Raw genomic sequence first — 15,739 nt, 5'->3', positions numbered from 1 at the left:
TTTTATTTTAAAATATATTTGAGAGGTTTTAGCAACTGAAAAGCCCAGTCCAAGTCCTATATAAAGAGACTAAGCGAGAAGCAGAAAAGACAAGCTTAGGACTTCGGAGTTTAGAAACCCTTAGGGAGGCCTAATTTTGTTTCCTTTTTCTCTCTCTCTCTCTTTATTCTTCTTCTATCTTTATTTTGCATTCTATGGAAGGCTAAACTTCTTGGGTTCATTCCATTGTAATTTCTTAATTGGATTATGAGGTTAGATCAATTAATTTGTTTGTTCTTTTCATTCTTGTTGAGATTTATTTTCATCTATGTCTTTTGGTTCTTAATTTAGTAAAAGTAATGGTTTTTACATTGTAGCAAGTTAGTATTGTAAAGTCCCATTTAATTAATATGCGTAATTAAAAGAAACGTCACACATAAATAGTATAACAATGTAGTCCTAGGGTCCTTAACCCCACCCCTACAAAACTAGGCACACCACGATGCCAACAGAAACAATTGAAAAGTCTAACAGACGAAGTACAGTAATAAAACATAGAGCAATACATGGGCCATAACCCTAAGGAAAAAGCCCATCAAGAAATGAAGTCCAGCCTACGCGGACTACGCAGCGGAACTATCACCTCCCTGTTGTCCACGGGTGTTCCTCGCATCTGCTCACACCAACAAGTTGATGATCATCGCAAAAGAGAGTACCACACAGCAAAACACACAACAACGAAAGTAGGGTAAGCTAGAGCACAAAAGATTTCATCCATACCATCAAATATATATATTGATGAAGGATTATCTTGTTTTCTTTTAGGGTTATGAATATGGTGAAGTTGTTTAAGAAAGCTTTTTGAAAATTCTCACTGGACATTAAGATAGCAAGCTATCTAGATGTGAAGGTTCATTTCTCAAGCTCATGAAAGGAAGAAGAGAGTTGGATTCAAGCTTAAAACACACACAAAAATAACAACACTTAAAGAGCAAAATGAAAGAAGAAACAATAAAAATGGAAAGCATAGAAGATGAACAATGGAAGAAGCACGCCACTCATAGGGGGGATCTAAGCCAACCACATCCTAGAGATGAGTGATGGTGTCGCCACTTGCAAGCAAGATAAGGCAAATGTGAGTTCACTTCTAGGAAGGAGAGCTCATGGCAATGGTGGTTGAATACACAAATTTTATAACAAAATGATCAACCCTTTTACATGTCTAGGAGCACCCTTTATATAGAAGAGTTTAGGGGCCTCTAAGCAAATAAAAGATACCTAAGGATGTCTCTACAAAAACCTAACCCTAGCTTCTAGAAACTAAGTCAAATAAAGTTACAAAAATGAGAGACAAAAGAGCCAACTATGGTGTGTGCAAGGCTAATTTCGTTCTAGCACAAAAGGAGACAAAGAATGTGTCTCATATGTCTCCAAAAATTGGCCAAAGTGTGCTAAAAACAAAGGAGACCAAAGGTACATAGGTACACTTGTTTTATGCCTTTTACTTTATGCTTTATGCTTTCCTCTCTCTTCTACTTCATCCATGTGCTCCAATCACCATGTGCCACCTAGCCATGCTCTACTTTCTCTTAATTACGTATAAAACAAGACAAACAAGGATTAGCATGTTGGTTTAAGTTAATATAATCTTGGTCAAAGGTCAACTTTAGGTCAAAGTCAACAAGTCAACCAAAATAAGTCAACTAGAAACCAACTTAGGGAATTCAAACTAAAGTAATGCAAAACAAAGATAAAGGTGATGGAATAGAAGACTCCCCTCTAGACATGCGTCTAGTGATCCTTCTTGAGGGAGCTTCTAAGGAGGTGGTATGGTGGGTCACGCCTTCATCATATATGCACAATCCCATATACACACATCAACTAAACATGTTATGACTTTCCAAACAATACACTAAGACATGACTCGACTCATCCGGATACATATAACCTGGTCGGATTCAGCGGATGCTTGCACTTGTGGTGGATACCTCTGCTCACCCCCGAGATGCTCACCCCCGAGCTATGTGTTACAAGTGTTACGATGAATCAATTTCCCTCACCCCCGAGCTACTCTCACCACAGGACTCAGTCCGCTCTAGGTGAGACTAACTGACTCCTTAGAGCTTCAGGATGCAACCTTACCTTGAATCCTTACCTAGTTATACAGATGGGGCACCACCATGGACACCCACTAACAAGGGCCATGGGATTACGTCCCGACCACTGAAGCACGACCCTAAGAATCTCACCTATAGGTCCCAAGGAATTACGCACTTACACGGACCGAACATTCTTAATCAATCAAAGGGATACAACATGCATACACGCATATATACATATACATCACATACAGTTCCTCATAATCCACCTCTTTCGCATTCCCAGCGAAACAATACCAACTCATTATTCTCGAACCATGAACATGGAACTCCGTCTCATATCATTATCATGCCACATTGATACCAACCCTTTCGCGTCTCATGTCGAACTCATACCAAACTCATCATTTTAATTCCATGAATCATCACATGCATATATCATGCTCATCTCATGTTAAAACTCATAAATCACAACTCATACACCATCCCATTCATAAAGGTAATTCAGTTCATATTTTTAAAGGTAATAGCAATACAAGCATATTGTCAACATTTGGAATCAAGGAAAGCATCAAGGCCAACCACCTTCTTGCCCAGCTTCTCGCTCAGGCAGCAGGGTCACGCTCAGGCGATGGCTCGAAAAAGGAAGCAGGAGCTCATGCGGGATCTCGCTTAGGCGAGACCCCTCTCGCCTGGGCGAGATGCTCGCTCGCTCAAAAGTGAGTCGGTCGCCTAAGAGACCTTTCGCATAAAACGGGTCTGGGTGAGTCCCTGTCCATCTCGCTTAGGCGAGACTGGCTCGCTTGGGCAAGATTATCAGGTCTCGCCACTGTTTTCTTGCAACACCCATCCACTAACAGTCTCAAAACAACACACTGGTACATTCACAGTTCACATATCATCACATCAACCACAGGACCTCGAAATAACAGCCAAATAACATGGAAAAAGTAATATAGGAGTAAGCCATAACTTCCTTACTTGAAAATGGGCTCGTACGGGACTTCGACACTGAACCAAGAGCACAACAGCTCTAGATCCAGACTCGCAAATTGGACAGCGGACAAAAATGAGTTACGTGAGCAGAACTAAGGTCAAGCCAAGCGTGAATCTGAGGAAACTTTAGAACCCTAGCAGAAGACGGCAGCAACAACTCTAGGAGGTGTGGTTTCTTTTTTTACGAAAAGTGAGCATAGGTCAGGGTTTGGGCACTTTAGGTCAGAAATCGAATTGGGCCACCCTCTTAGGCCCATAAGATTGGACATTCTATCAAATAAAAGGGGCGGAATTAATTGGGCCTTACAAGCATGGTGTTAAATCTACATAATATAACAATCGTTTGAGTCCAAGGGTTTTTAAATTTTAATTGAGAAGTTACTTTGATTAATTTTAGAAACTTTCCTATGATTGCATGAGTTTTTGCTAATAATTGAAAAGTTACTTTGATTAAAGGTGAAAACTTAGATTAGTATTAATCAAGAAGTTACTTTGGTTAATTAGCTTTTTATTAGATATAAGAGGTAAAAGAATAGATATGATTAGGATTAGTAATATTTAATTGAGAAGTTACTTTGTTAAATTTACTAAGATTAATCTACAAAGTTCTTGCTTTTGATTGAGAAGTTACTTTGGTTAAGGATGCCAACAAATTATTTGAGAAGTTACATTGATTAATTTGAAGTCTTAAACAAGAAATCAATAACAATAATCTTTGGAAACCAATGATGAATCCTATTTTGAAAAAGTAGTGGAATCAACCTATTTTTCTTTACTATTATTTTTATTTCTTTTTATCTTTTAAATTTTATTTCTATCTTTGTTTATCTTAATCCCCTATATTTTTATTTTATTTGACTAACTCTTTTGTATAGTTTTATAAGAACTAATTTTTTAAATATCAATATCGTGTTCGTTGGGAGAAGACTTTAAGTTACTTTACCCTTTCTATTTTGTTGACTACTTTCTTAACAATATTGAAGTTGTTATAGATAAGTAGTATTAATTTGATCGCTTGAAGACAACGTTATCACTCCTAAGTACTGCTTTAACTATTTAATTTAGTCGAGTACAACTTCAATCAATCATTGTAGATTATTTCACCATGTGGATTAAGGCTCAACCACACGCAACAATCACAGCCAACAAGTATAACAATTTGTTTGGAAAAGTATAATATACCGGTATGGAGTACCACATACTATAGTTACGGACAACAGCCGACAATTCATCGATAAATAATTGGGTAAATTCTATAAGGGTCTCAAAATTAAGCATGTTACTAGTTCCGTTGAACACCCTCAAAGTAACGGGCAATCGGAAGCTACCAACAAAGTCATTTTTACCAAACTTAAGAAGCGGCTAAATTCATCAAAGGGAAGATAGTTGGAAGAGCTATTGGAAATCCTGTGTGCTTAAAGGTGCACACCACAATCCTTAACCCATGAGTCCCTCTTCAGCCTTGTATACAACACGGAAGCTATGATACCAATACAAATAAGAAAACCTTTGTTGCAAAGATAGAATTACGACGAAGCTCGGTATAAGTTTGGATCTCCTAATCGAGTTACGAGAAAAAACACAGATCAAAAACATGGCGGTCAAGCAGAGGGCGACACAAAAGTATAATTCCAAACTCCAGCCATGGACATTCTGATGAAGGATTGACCTAAACCAAGGATGGATGCACATGCTTAAGAAGACTAAATATGTTTAGAAAGGAAGTTCACTAATCCTTCATCCATTTCATTTATGTTTATTATTTTTGATTCCCTAAGTTGACTTAGTTGAATCAACTTTAGTTGACTTGTTGACCTTTGACTAGGTTTGACTTGTTGACTATAGTTGACTTGACTTAAGCCAACATGCTAATATATGTTTATTTGCTTTGTAGGTTAATTAAGAGTAAGAAAGCAATGCTAGGTGGCGCATGGTATTTGGGAAGCATAAATGATGTGGAGGAGAGAGTAAAACAAAGGCATAAAAGCATAAAGTAAAAGTCATAAAGCAAGTGTACTATGTACCTTTGGTCTCCTTTGTTTTTAGCACACTTTGGCCACTTTTTGAAGACATATGAAACACATTCTTTGTCTCCTTTTGTGCTAGAACGAAATTAGCCTTGCACACACCATAGTTAGCTCTTTTGTCTCTCATTTTTTATAACCTTATTTGACCTAGTTTCTAGAAGCTAGGGTTAGGTTTTTGTAGAGACATCCTTATGTATCTTTTATTTTCTTAGAGGCCCCTAAACTCTTCTATATAAGGGGTGCTCCTAGACATGTAAAAGGGTTGAACATTTTGAAGTAAAAACACTCTTGTGTCTTAACCATTTGTGAGAGTTTCCTCCCTAGGGAGTGAATACTTTTAAGCCTTATCTTGCATAGCAAGTGACGGCACACATCCACTCATCTTCAAGGTTGCCATGGCTTCTAGCCTAGCCTTGTAGTGGCGTGCTTCTCACATTTTTACCATTTCTTTCCTTTCCATTTTATTTTTTTTCTTCCTTTAATTGTTCTTGGTTTTCTATGGTTTATGTGCTTTCCATTTCCTTTTCGTTTTGAATCAATCCATCATTTTCTTATCTTGAGCTTCGTGAAAGGAACCTTCACATCTAGATAGCTTGCTTCTTAATGTCCAGTGGGGATTTCACTTAGCTTTCTTAATCAACTCATACCATATTCAATAATCTTAAAAAGGAACAAGATAATCCTTCATCACATTCTTAAAAGGAGATTTGGTATGGTGAATAGCAACCAACGCAAGAAAAAGAAAAGACCAACACTAAGTGGGAAGGACCATTCAAAATAAGAGAAGAAGTCGGTAGCGGAGCATATCGCTTAGAGCAGTTATTTGGGGAGCCCATACCAAACATGTGGAATGTAACACATTTGAAATTCTATTTTAGTTAAGCCTTCGTTAGCAAAACGTGTAATGATGGCACTTTGTAACTTTGGGTGTACTTTTTTCCTCATCTGATCTTTTATCCCTAAGGAGGGCCTTGGCCAAAGAGGTTTTAACGAGGTACCTCCATCAATAAAGAAGGGTTTTTTTTTTCATCCTACATACCATCTAAAAAGTACTATACAAGCTACAATTAAGTTCCCTACTGCCTACCTAGGCGACCCTAGTTGAACATTTGTTTATTTCTCGTTCCCTACTGCCTATAACACCCCAAATTGGAATGCCACTGAAAGTTATAAAAAGTACACTTTTAGTAAAAAACGATTAACAAAAAAACGTACATAAGAAAAAAAAATCAAATTTAATTATAAGTTTTTGTAGCTCAAAACATCAATGGTCTCAGATGGTCCATCTTGATAAGTCCCTTATCTCTAGAGTTTTTCTTAGCTACTTGCATTGTTTTGGGTAGACTTAAGATGTTAATTAGGAGTTATTAGCTTAGAATTAATTTAGTTAGGTTTCTAGTGTTTAAAAAAAATAGCTTAATTAGGTGTTTTTATCACATTTGTAGTATGGTCCTTAGAAAGTATTGTTAGCTTGTCTAGTTTAGTATCTAAGATAGGTTCATAAATAATTAGTAGCATATACGTTTGGTCTTAGTTTAGATACAAAGGCTTAGAATTAGAGTTTGTAGTCTTGTTTTTTAGTTTGATGCAGAGAGAATGATCAAGAAGGTTGCAAATGTCTAGGGAAAACTATGAGAAAAGTCTGATCCAGCCAAATTGCTCAAATATGGCAAAGTTGCTTTTTGGTGCAAGTGTTAACCAAGAGTTAACCCAAAGTTGACTTTTTGATTTTTAATTCCAATTGCGATGGCACTTGTGGGAAAAGTTTTAAGACATTAAAATACATTTATGATGAACTTGAGATGGTTGAAAAGTAGTCAAAAAATGCATGGAACTATTGAATCTCATTTTTTCATGTTTGGTTCAATTAGGTGATTTTAGTTGTAGCATAGCTTTGAATTGTGTTTTCTAATTTGTTTCTTTAAGTCTTAAAATGAAGAAATAATTGGGAGTTGAGGTGCTCATATGATCCTAGCCTTGGAAAGGTTGTTGAGATGAATGAGCCATCATAAAAGGATCAAGAGCGTGCCACATAAACTTATGAAGTAGGAAACAAATTGAGAAGTGAAGCAAGAGCTGCTATGAGCCAGTTGGATTGTTCATTTTCTACAGCAGGTCACGAGCTTGAGGAGCCAAAAAGAGTGGAAGGGTAAACCTGCTATGGCCCATGCTAGCTGCTGGAAGAAGGGTTACTTGAGTTACCAGTTGAAGTTGTTAGGTGATTAGAAAGAAAAGGGGTTAGTTAGTTGGTTAAACTTACTTGTGATAACCAATAGCAAGTAGGGCTGAAATTGAATGATTTTTAGGCGCCAACATAGTTCATTCGAACACACATACATTCATTCATCACACCACGGTCCTTCTAGCCACAACTCTCAGTCATTCTCTTCATACGAACCATATCACAAAAACACTTTTCTTCCTTTTTTTGGGCCATTGTTTTTTGTAGGTGTTGTGGAAACAACAACCGCACAGTAGGTGTTGAATCCCAATTCTCCACTTTTGTAAGAATTGCTTTCGTTTCCTATTATTCGAACCATGTTTTCCACTGCAATTATTGTGTTCTCTATTTTGCACTTTTGTGGAGAAATCTTGGGACCAATGACTGCATAGTAGGCATTGAATCAAAGATCATCTCCTATCTTTCTAGAATGGAATTGAAGCAATTACTGCACAGTCAACATTGATTCAATGGCTTTTCTTGGTTGTTCTACCACTGTTCTATTCTTAGTTTCGTCCATGTGTAACCTGAGTTTGTGAGCACGCTTTGACTGGTTTATCTACGATACTCACTCGATACCTGAATTCCATTGGCAAAGTCAATGGATTCAAGCATATACAAAGTCATCTAGTTTATCTCAAGTGTATCCTGAGAGGAGTTTAAAGTTTAATAAACTAACCTTGCATCACGATACTCGCGTTTCGCATAATTGTTCGTAACTGTTCCATTCGTGATTTGATTTGGAATTCATTTCTCTTGTGACTTTCATGCATGTTTCTTGTTCATAATTTGTTTGTGATATCATATATGATGTATTTGAACCATTTCCATGGTCAATTCATGATTCATTTCCACAAATTGCATTATCGCATGTTCGTTAATATCGTTAGATTAGGGTTCGAATTTTGGGATTTCAAGTTTTACTCAATCAATTTGGATGATTCTTGTTCCTATAGTCAATAGATATCATTTAGAATAGTTTTGCATTAACACATTTTCAATTCATGCATTAAAATTTGCTTTTGGATGTTGCCCTGTAATTATGCCCATGAACACTCTCGGACACTTTTCTAATTTTTTTATGGGTTAAGTATGTTTTTAGTCCCTGAACTTTGGTCTAAAATTGGAATTCGTCCCTGGTCGAAACTTTGATAAATTTTGATCCCTAAACTTTAAAAATGAATGAATACAGTTCTTTTTTAACCCAATTTTGTTAACTTTTTTTTAAGTTTCGAATGCATTTCTCAGTAAATATTGGAGTTGTTTACGTCGTTTGACACATTCTCGAATCAATATTTACTAAGAAATGCGTTCAAAAATTATTGTTATTGATTCCACTGCTTTTTCAAAATAGGATTCATCATTGGTTTACAAAGATTATTGTTATTGATTTCTTGTTTAAGACTTCAAATTAATCAATGTAACTTCTTAATTAATTTGTTAATGTCCTCACTTTTAACCAAAGTAACTTCTCAATTAAAAGCAAGAACTTTGTAGAGTAGTCCTAGTTAATTTAACCAAAGTAACTTCTCAATTAAACATTACTAGTCTTAATCATGTCTATTCTTTTAGACCTTATATCTAGTAAAAAGTTAATTAATTAAAGCAACTTCTTGATTAATTATAATCTAAGTTTCTACCTCTAATCAAAGTAACTTCTCAATTATTAGCAAAAACTCATGCAATCATATGAAAGTTCCTAAAAATTAATCAAAGTAACTTCTTAATTAAAATTTAAAAACCCTTAGACTCAGATGATTGTTATGTTATTTAGATTTAACACTATGCTAACTTGCTATAATGTAAAAATCATTACTTTAACTAGATTAAGAACAAAAAGACATACAAGAAAAATAAATCTCAACAAGAATCAAAAGAACAAATAAATTAATTCATCTAACCTCAGAATCCAGTTAAGAAATTACAGTGGAATCAAACCTATAAGCATAGCCCTCAATGGCTTGGATGGAATACATGATAATATTATGAAGGAAAGAAAATAAAAGGAAAAGAAGAATGAGAGATGTGGTGGATGACGATATCTGCCAAAACCCCAAAGTTCTAAGTGTCCTCTTCTGCTCCCTTAGGTCTCTTTATATAGGCTTTGATTGGACTTAGACTATATCTGTTCAATTGCTAAAATATTTTATCTTTGTTTAATTAATTAGCAACTTAATTTCTGTCCAATTTCTAATTCCGTCCCTCTTGTTTAACCATTTTTACAATATTGACTAGAATTTGACCAGAGTGGACTACTGCTTTGACCAGTTGACCTGTTGACCAATTGACTCCCCTATCTGTGACTGACACGTGGCGCATAAACTCTCTCTCCAAAATCAGGGTTTTCGCTGGTGGAAGGTGCAGATGGCAATGACGGCTGTTGTGGGCGGTGCTGGCTTGTTGCTTTAAACTACACTTCTAATGAAGCGTACGGAAAACGACACAGTGGTCCGGCTCTAGCTCGCAAGTGCACGGACGTTGGTGCCGCTGTTTTGTGAGGAATGAACAGGTGCGGTGGCTGGATGCGTTGCAGGTGCGTGGAGGCACGTTGTTGTGGTGGTGATGCAAAAACGATGGTGCATGTGTGGTTCTGATGAGGTGAACGAAGGTGGTTGCTTTTCACAGAAACATGGTGCTAGTGTTCGCTGCTGCAATGCAATGGTGGTTCACGAATCTGGTGCATATCTATGAAGATGAAGATGGTGGAAGTTGTGCTAGACACGGTGGTGATGGTTGCGTGGTGTCTGAAAAATGATGCGAGGTACAGCATGGTATGGAGGCACCCTACGGTGGTTTCTGGCTATGTAGCTGATGGTGGAAGGGCGGCGGCTGCTGACATGGTGATGGTGGGAGAGGAGAAAAATTAGGGTTAGGGTTTCATTTTGGAAGATGGTGACGTGGCAAGCTCTAATTGGTTAATTTGGTGAGTGGAGGATTATGACACGTGTCATCATGTGGTTGGACAGATTTAGAAGGTGAGACTTACCACATGACATAATCTAGTTGAGTGGAGTTTAAGTGGTAGGAGGGGTCCAACTTAGTAAAAACTAGGGGTGCAAAACAGGTTTTTTAGGTAGTCCACTTCAAGAGGATTGTGTAAATAAAAATTGGGATGCATTAAGCTCCTGACTATTTCTTTCCCGAATTTGCTGATTTTGGACTTATTTTGTAACTTTGAATATTTCAAATTCACAATTTTAATGACCTAAATTAAACTTTAGTTGTATTAACAAACATTAGAATATCCAATAATATTTTGTGCAACTAGAATCAATGTTTACGCCAATTTTACCTTACGTACTCAATAAATCCAATAATCACAAATCCTAATTAAATCAATCCTTAAACACAAAAATTCTATTAAATCCCCAAATTTAAACATTATATAAGGGCAAAAATTTGAACTCATCACACACCCACACTTATCCTTTTGCACTCCTAGGCAAAATTGAACAATTTCAAAACTTTATTCTGAGGTATTTTATTTCATATCTTAATTGGATTAAAGCAATGAATACAATCTTCTAAAAATCATGTTGTCATGCATATACAAACGGAAAGATTCTATTTTTCACACAAGAGTTAATCTTTTGAGTTTACAAGATAATCAAATATGAAAGAGAAATACTCAAGTTAAATGTATATTTTTTCACCAAAATTCGCTCAAGTGTTTTGGCTTGTGTTTCCACTCAAAATACCCATGCAAGTAAACACTCTCAATACTTAACAAGACTCCAATGTTCACAGCTTTCAGAAAACATGCCTTCAAAGATTATGAGGACTTTTCACAGGTTATAATGGAGACAAGGCAAAGGTAGGAAAAACTTTAGGATATTTTGTGTTTTTGAAATAGTAATGTAGAAGAATTATGGAGCATAGTTTCTAAAACAATCCCTTTTGTCCTTTTTTATCTTTTAACCTTTGTTGCTCTTTTTCAGAAAGCAATCATTTTTCATTTCAACACGCTATCATCAACATTTTTTTTCCTTTTGCCATTTGTTTTTAATTTTGTGGGTGAAATACTCACCCCCACACTTTATTTCAACCAATCTTAACATAATCCACTAGCTCCTTCTTTCTTCCTACGGTAAGGAAAAACATGGTCTTTTTCTTTTTAAGGTTTAGCAATATGCTCGAAACAAGAAAAAGAGGTTTAAAGCTCAAAGGGTCTACCAAGGGATCAATGTCATGGTTAGCTTATTTGGCCAAGTAGCTAAAAACAAGAAATGCCTCAATCATATCAAATCATGCATATTCACCTAAGATACCAAACAAAAGAATCAAGCTAAACATTTGAGTATAAACAAGACATGAGCAAGTCACACAAGAAAAATAGGAATGGCATATGGTAGTCCATCCTTTACAATAAAGCTCAAAACTCATAAGGTCAAAACTCTTTCACAAAAGATTTATTCCAGAAACTCTCAAATCAACTCAATTAGTAAATAACAAAAACAATCCACTCATAGCATTTTAGTATAAACAAGACATGAGCAAGTCACACAAGAAAAATAAGAATGGCATATGGTAGTCCATCCTTTATGATAAAGCTTAAAACTCACAAGGTCAAAACTCTTTCACAAAAGATTTATTCCAGAAACTCTCAAATCAACTCAATTAGTAAATAACAAAAACAATTCACTCATAGCACATGACTCTTATTTTTCCAGAATTATGACCATTCCGATTAGCAAATCAAATCCCAAAATCCAATGTCAATATGTTTTCTTGAAAGTAATTTTTTTTCAAAAGAAAACAAACAGAAAACAAAATTAGAAAAGATAAAACAAAACAAATAGAAAAAAAAATTAGAAAAGGGGCAAAATAAATTTTCTCCCCACACCCCCACACTTTATCCATGCATTATCCTCAATGTATTTAATATGTATAAAATGCAAAGAAAAAGTATGAAGGGTACTTACCTCCTCAAAGTGGAAGGTATGAGGAAGAAGTCAAGTTCATACCATCCATCGTCTTATTCACCATATCTTGATTTTCATTAAATATCCGAAGATGATGTCCATTAACTTTGAAAGCACTGTTTGAAGATTCTTCCTTGATCTCCACTGCTCCATAAGGAAATATTTCTGTAACAATAAATGGCCCTTCCCATTTGGCGCGTAACTTACCACTCATGTGACCTAACCTGGAATTATATAGTAACACCTTTTGGCCTACCTTAAAGTCTTTCCTAGCAAGCTTTTGGTCATGGAATTGCTTGGTCTTTTCTTTGTAGAACTTTGAGTTTTCATAGGCCGCAAGCCTAATCTCCTCTACTTCTTGCAAGTGAAGCTTCTGCTCTTTCCCTACTTCTTCCAAATCCAAGTTGCATGCTTTCACGACCCAATAAGCTCGATGCTCAATCTCCATAGGTAAGTGACAAGCCTTTCCAACAACCACCCTAAAAGGTGACATACCTATAGGTGCTTTGTAAGCCGTCCTATGTGCCCAAAGTGAATCATCGAATCTTATGGCCCAATCCTTTCGACTAGGCTTCACTACTTTCTCTAGTATCTTTTTAATCTCCCCGTTAGAGATCTCTGTTTGCCCATTAGTTTGGGGGTGATATGGTGTAGCAACGCGATGTGTCACCCCATACTTCTTTAACATGTTCTCAAGCATCTTGTTACAAAAATGAGTCCCTTTGTCATTGATGATGGCTCGAGGTATCCCAAACCTACAAAAAATATTAGACTTGACAAAACTCATAACAACTCGAGCATCATTAGTCCTTGTAGTTATGGCTTCCACACATTTAGAGACATAGTCTACAACAAGCAGAATATAAGAAAATCTAGAAGAAGGAGGAAAAGGACCTATAAAATCAATACCCCAAATATCGAATACCTCACAAAAAATCATGGGTTGTTGAAGCGTCTCGTGCCTCCTTGTAATGGATTTAACTGCTCTTTGACATTGCTGACAATTTTCATACACCCTCCATGCATCTTTAAAGATAGTAGGCCAATATAATCCACAATCCAACACCTTCCTATTTGTTCTTTGTGTGCCATAATGTCCACTACAAGGGGACGAATGACAGAACTCAAGAACATAAGGTATCTCAATATCTGGAAAACACCTCATTAGGACTTGGTCACGACCAATGCGCCATAAGATTGGATCTTCCCATAAATAGTACTTTGCCTCACTTTTTAGCTTGGTTCTTTTAGACTTGGAGAATGAGGGAGGAATAATAGAAATAACCAAATAGTTAACAATGTCAGGAAACCAAGGTTCAGGAAACATACCTTTCACAGTAGTCAATGCTAGGAGGACTTCATTACGAAAGTCATCTTGAATAGGAATGTTATCTTCTCCATTTTTAATCCTGCTTAGATGGTCACCTACTAAGTTATGTGTCCCACTTTTGTCTCGAATCTCAATGTCAAACTCTTGGAGCAATAGCATCCATCTAATCAACCTTGGCTTCGAATCAGCTTTCTTCAGAAGAAATTTAATGTTGCATGATTAGTGTAAACAATTACCTTGGAACCAAGAATATACGGTCTAAATTTGTCCAAGGCAAACACAACAACTAATAATTCCTTCTCAATTGTAGTGTAGTTAGCCTGCGCTGTGTCCAATGTTCTAGAAGCATAATATATCACATGTGGTAGCTTCCCATCTCTTTGTGCAAGCACTGCTCCTACTGCAAAGTTTGATGCATCACACATCAACTCAAATGGAAATGTCTAGTCAGGTGGATGGATGATAGGAGTAGTGGTGAGTGCCTTTTTCAATGTATCAAAAGCATCTTTGCAATTCTCTCCAAAGTCAAATGGTACATCCTTTTGCAGCAAGTTGGAGAGAGGGTTCGCTATCTTGCTAAAGTCCTTGATAAACCTTTTGTAAAATCCTGCATGTCCAAGAACAGATCGAACCTCTTTCACAGAAAAGGGGTAAGGCAATTGTGAAATAATATCAATTTTAGCAGGATCTACTGATATACCATTCTTGGAAACAACGTGACCTAAAACTATACCTTGTTCCACCATAAAATGACATTTTTCAAAATTTAAAACAATGTTAGTTTCTTCAAATCTCTCCAAGAATCTCGCAAGCTTAGACAAGCAATGATCAAAAGATGAACCATATACACTAAAATCATCCATAAAAACCTCAATACAATGCTCCAACAAATCTGTAAAAATACTCATCATACATCGCTAAAATGTTCCAGGAGCATTGCAAAGGCGAAATGACATCTTCCTATAAGCATATGTACCGAATAGACAAGTAAAGGTAGTCTTATGTTGATCCTCGTGGGCAATACAAATTTGAAAATACCCAGATAATCCATCAAGGAAACAATAATGAGACTTACCTACCAATCGGTTTAACATCTGGTCCATGAATGGTAAAGGAAAGTGGTCCTTCCTAGTGGCCTAGTTTTGTTTTCTATAATCAATACATACCCTCCAGCTATTCTGAATAAGAGTAGGAATCAACTCGTTCTTCTCATTATTGACCACGGTGATCCCAGATTTCATGGGAACCACATGTACAAGACTCACCCAAGTGCTGTCAGAAATAGGATATATAATACCTGCTTGTAGCAACTTAGTGACTTCTTTCTTCACAACCTCCATCAGCTAAGGATTCAGTCTCCTCTGAGGTTGCCTTACTAGCTTAGCATCCTCCTCCAAGAGTATTCTATGCATGTAGAAAGAAGGACTAATACCAGGAATATCTGCCAAAGTCCAACCTATTGCTCTCTTGTGATCTTTGATAACTTTCAATAGCTTTTATTCCTGCTATTTAGTAAGCAAGGCATATATAATAATAGGGAGTTTCCCATTCGTCTCAAGATAAGCATATTTCAAATGAGATGGTAAAGGTTTCAACTCCAAAGTTGGTGGCTATTCCACAGATGGCAACATTTTACTGCCTAAGGTAATTTCAGCCACCTCAGCATCACACTCGGACGGCACAAAGGTATCATATAATGACACCACATCCTTAATATCACCTATTTTATAGTTTTCTTCTTCGTCTAAAATCGAGCACGAAATATTCGAAAAAGAAAAATCCAAAGAAGAAGAAAAACCAGAAAAAACGTCTAAAAATCCAAAAGAAAAATTGTTCACTACATTACGCAATAAATCAATACAAAACAAAGAATGGTCTTCGGTTGGGTGCTTCATGGCTTCTAGCACATTGAACTGCACCTTCTCATCTGCTATCTCCATACTCAAGGATCCTGCATGCATACCTTGGTACGTGTTGTCATCATGAATGGTCTTCCCAAGATAATTGTGGTTGAACTCATTCCTTCATCATCCTTCATGTCCAAGATGTAGAAATCTGCAGGAAAAATTAACTTGTCCACTCGGCCAAGCACATCTTCTAGCACACCTGCAGGGTTAACTGTTCTACGGTTGGCCAGTTGAATGACCACACCAGTAGGCTTAAGA

The sequence above is a fragment of the Vigna unguiculata genome, chromosome 2, assembly GCF_037176805.1.
Source record: "Vigna unguiculata cultivar grain cowpea cultivar isolate G323 ecotype 2 chromosome 2, ASM3717680v1, whole genome shotgun sequence".
Lineage (NCBI taxonomy): Eukaryota > Viridiplantae > Streptophyta > Magnoliopsida > Fabales > Fabaceae > Vigna > Vigna unguiculata.
The sequence above is the reverse complement of the archived record's forward strand: the minus strand, read 5'-3'. Positions refer to the sequence as shown.